The sequence below is a fragment of the Zea mays genome, chromosome 9, assembly GCF_902167145.1.
Source record: "Zea mays cultivar B73 chromosome 9, Zm-B73-REFERENCE-NAM-5.0, whole genome shotgun sequence".
NCBI classification, from domain to species: Eukaryota; Viridiplantae; Streptophyta; class Magnoliopsida; order Poales; family Poaceae; genus Zea; species Zea mays.
The window spans coordinates 91,561,199-91,565,840 of record NC_050104.1 but is presented as its reverse complement, the minus strand read 5'-3'; the positions used below and the strand labels follow the sequence as shown (position 1 = coordinate 91,565,840).

At 50.3% G+C, this 4,642-nt stretch overlaps 1 pseudogene; it reads left to right on the top strand.

Annotated features, from left to right (window-relative positions):
- The first annotated feature begins 972 nt into the window (after window positions 1-972).
- LOC103640072 (uncharacterized) lies at window positions 973-2,326 on the top strand (annotated as a pseudogene).
- The last annotated feature ends 2,316 nt before the right edge of the window (window positions 2,327-4,642 follow it).

The following is a 4,642-nucleotide window of genomic DNA, read 5'->3' as shown; positions in this document are numbered from 1 at the left end:
GTGGCAAATGCACCGGGGCTTGCCTGAATAACACTAGGTTAGTGTTGTTAGGTGACGTCCACTTGACGATCATCCTTGTTCTGATACTTGTTTCGTCTATCCATCTTCAGATTAATTCATCAGCTTCATCCTGCGGATTAGCCCGCGCTTGGGGTCGACTTGGCTCATCTTCCGCATCACGCGATTAATTAACGTAACTGAATGAAATGCATTATGCACATGAATGCATATCGACAAGAATATCACACACCTAAATAGTGCTACGCGATAGCGAATAAAACACCTAGTAGCGAGGGGTTGTACCGTTTTATTCGGAAACACTAGTTATCAGCGTATGACTAAGCGCAATAATTACGCTTCTCGAACCTATCGCAAACATCACGAACAACAACTATACACATTAAATACAATTAGCCTACACAACTCACCAACTAATTGATTAAATGCTAACCTTATCCCTTCTTTTATAAATTATACTACATCTTTATAAGTGATTAAAATATTTTAACATCACACATGCCTACCAAAATTCTACTCGGTTCACTAATTCAGCTAAGTGACTAGAATAGCGAAATAATTCGCTATAGCTGAATCTGACTCGATAATCGCAAGAACTGCGAAGTCGGCGAGAGGTTCGCGACTTACGCAATTTATCGAGAACCTTAATGCGCCTCGTACTAGCACATCAATTTATGCAACGATCGAACTATTTTGGATAATTTATCAGCTTACCGTTTCAATAGCCGACTCGATTCCGCGTGATCGGTAGCGATTTTCCGATCCAGGCAATTTGTCGAGCGCTTGAGGAATATCGTGCTGCTAGCTTCGTCTTCGTCCGATTCTTGGGATTTCTTGATAACGCACGGAACGACGACGAGATCGAGTTTGGAGCGAGCTGGCGAGATGGAATCCGAGCAGGGTTGACGATTGGCGACCACTACAGACAGGAGTTGGGGCGAACTGCGTGCAGAGGAGCGGGTCGGACTCGGCGGCCGAGCAGACCCGACCCAGTAGCGAGAACAAATAGAGGGGGCGAGCTGGAGTATGGACAGAGCCGAGCTGGGCGACTGGGTGAGATCCGGGCTAGGGGAAAGCTCTGGCCATGGGAATTCCGAGCAGAAGCAGAGGCGAGCAAAATGGATGGCGAGCTCGCGCACGCAGGAAGCAGGAAACAACCGCGCGAGATCCGGGAATCCAGGGGCGCGCGAGATCCGGGAATCCAGGGTGCTGGGCGTGCGCAAGGAGACACGCGCGCGCAGGAAAATTCACGGCGCGGCGATCAGGGAGCTCGACCGGGCGAGCAGCAGGGAGCAAGGCGAGCTAGAGACGGCCGAGCCAGGCGCGCGGCGCTGGGCAGTTCGGCACAGCGAGCTGAGCAGGGAGATGAAAAGCGGCTGCGCGCAGGACTGAATCCGAGCTAGAGCACCGCGACGAGCGCAGGGGCGCGGCAAACGGAACCGAGCAGAATTCAGGCGCGCAGGGAACCACCATGGACGGGCGCAGAGATGGCCGAGCGCCATAGGAGCCGCGACGGGCCGGAGCTGGGGCTAGGCCACGACGCGAGCAACAGGGAGGCTGAAGCCATGGGAGGAGACTCGGCTGGGAGCTTGGCGGGCAGAATCTGAGCAGAGCACCGGCCATGGGAATTGAGCAGGGACAGGGAGGAAGAGGACATGGCCGAGCTGGTGTTGGAATATAATATAAGTGAATTGCACACCTCTTCCCATCAGCTTAAGCTTTTGAGTTGAATTGGTTGGTGCATGCAACTTAATATGGTATCAGAGCTAGAGGTCATAAGTTCGAATCCTGGCTAGCGCAATTAAATAAAATAATTGTTGCTTGCTCCTATTCCACGTCTGAGACCCAAGAAAGGCTCGACGTGAGGGGGAGTGTTGGAATATAATATAAGTGAATTGCACACCTCTTCCCATCAGCTTAAGCTTTTGGGTTGAATTGGTTGGTGCATGCAACTTAATAGCTAGGCGTGGCTAATAGGGGGCTCGGCGAGCGGGGCGCAGGAACTCTTGGCCGGATGCCGCGAGCAGAGGTCAGGGCGCGATGTCATGGCGAGCAGCAAGAGCGACCATGGAGATGGGAACTCGGCCGCAGGGAAGAGCAGAGGCGTGGCACACACCAGGGAGCCGAGCGTACAGGGTGGACTGAGGGGGACGCGGCCAAGTCTGCAAGAAATCCGGCCATGGATGCAGGAATACAGGGAGGAGGAACGACTGGGGAGGAGAGGAGCAGGGAGGGCGCGAGCTGGGCCGGTGCCATGAGGGAAGCAGGGGAGAGAGACGACCGTGAGAGCCCCACGGCAGGAGGATGAAGATGACCGAGCGTGAGGATGAGGGAGAGAGGAGACGCGACCAGGGAGATAAGTACTGCGCGTAAAAATCAACAGGGCGGCAGATGGTTCTTCCACGAACGGCGGCCAGGAGATAACGCCGAGGAAGAAGATAAGGGAGCTAGGAACCGCGGCGAGGGAGCTCGGCGGCAGAAAAATCAGTGAACGGCGGTGGTGGCTGAAAAATCAGTGAACGGCGGTGGCGGCTGAAAAATCAGTGAACGGCGGTGGCGGCTAAAATCAAGCAACGGGATAAGCATAGAGGCCAGGCGACGGTGGAAAAATCAGGAATAGAAAAATCTCCATCCAACGGCCATGCGATAGCGTGATGATTTTTCTCCCTTTTTTTTTAGATTTTCTCAAAGAATACGAAAATATCCTGATTCTAGAATTAGAGTTTAGGCGAGGTCTAAATGGACTAGATATCAGATACAATATTTAATACAACACTGGTTTGGTGAAATCAGAAAAAAATTTATCCGTCACCAAAACACAATTGATTTGATTATCCTACAGTGCGGGCTGAAGAACAAATTGGACCATAACCCCGCACACGTTCTTTCTCAGATAATAAGCGATTCAGATTATTTTTACCCCGAACAATTTTAGTTATTGAGTTCAAATTAATTTGTCCGGAATAAAATCATCCGAGTGAGTCGGACTTCCGAATTCGTATTTATGCGAGCGATGAATTTTAAATAATCACCGGACGCACTGACCTTCGGAACAACGATGTTCCGAACATCACCAAAATTTAGGAGGAGCCCGGATAGATAAAAATAAAAACGTCGTCGCACTCGCGACAGACGGAACAGATGCGATATAAAAATCGCGATAGACGAAGATGTTTAAGAATTTAGCATCCGTTTTATCCACTGATATTACGTGCTTAAATCCATACTCGTTGTCGAGCAGAATATAAACACCAGGGGTGTTACAAATAATGTGCATGAACTCGCCAAAGGTGGGAGCTCACGTGAAGTGTAAGGCTTACCAAAGAGGATGGTTAGAGCTGAGCATTGCTTTTAAAGTTGGTCAAAATTTTATTAGCAATTACTAAGTATAAGTAAATACCAACCCAATTAAGTAATAGAACAAAAGTAATAACAACACCTGCGATGCAATGCATATGACAAATTGAATTTAGTTCCATAGATAAATCATGTGAGGGTCCGAGCTGCGCATGACCGTGAGCACGGCTAGTATACCAGTTTTACACTCTGCAGAGGTTGCGCATCTTTACCCACAAGTCATGTTACCCATTTGCCACGGGGTTGTATGGGCCCCATACACCTCTACCAAGGAAGCGAGGCAGGGTAACACTACGAGGCCTTTACAAAGTTCCACTAGCTTCAGAAAACCCGCTATAGTTTATAGGAAGCTCCAATGCAGGGATCCCTCGCCTGACCGCCATCGCAGCAAAATCAACCAATGACCTCCCTACACTGACCACTCCCCTACTACCCTTGCCCCTTTTGGGTAAGGTAGTCCTCCACTAGCTTTCCTAATTAATCAGCCAAGGGTGTCCCATTAAACCCTTGTGGTAGCACTGTTTTCCCGAGTGGTCGCTCCATGTTCCAATTAACATAATGATCTTATCATGAACAGTAAATAACAACTGACAACAAAAGTGTAATCATGAATAATGTATCTCCATACCCAAAACCACATATAGCACTAGCAAGTTGTTGGAACTTGCTCTCAGAAGCAAAGAAGCCAACAAGAGTGAACAGTGGTGACAACAGGGTTACGTGCTCGGGGGCAATAGCTCTGTTAATCTAGCCTCTCACGGGCACTGTGCGGGGGTATTTATAGGTATCTGAGTGCCCAGCGCCTTGTGTTAAGGACGCATGTGCCCTCAGACACCTAGTTTATCCCCAGAATATTCCCATAAAGCAGGGTTACAAGCCGTAATTACAAGAATGCCTTTACAAACTAGGCCCGTAACGCAAAGGCGGCCACGCGGGGCCGTTACAATGGGCCAGATCGCACGTGGGCCTCAGAAGCAGGACGAGGCCGCGCTGCGGGGAGACATCACCGCAGGCCTTCGTCTGGTGCTGAATGAAGCGAAGGGTGTCCCTGCCCGTTTTGTCTCTGTCAGACCAGCGACTGCAGCGAAAGGCGACGAGCGAAGGGTGGCGTCTTTGCCTTCGCCCCAACATTTGCCCTCCGAGGGACCAGTTCGACAAAGTCACCTGGTGCCGAAGACGTCGCTAGATGGCGGAGACGCTGCCCTCGCTCGAAGTGGTTCCGCGGGGGTTTTCGATGTGACCGTTGATGGACGGCGTACTGTTGGAT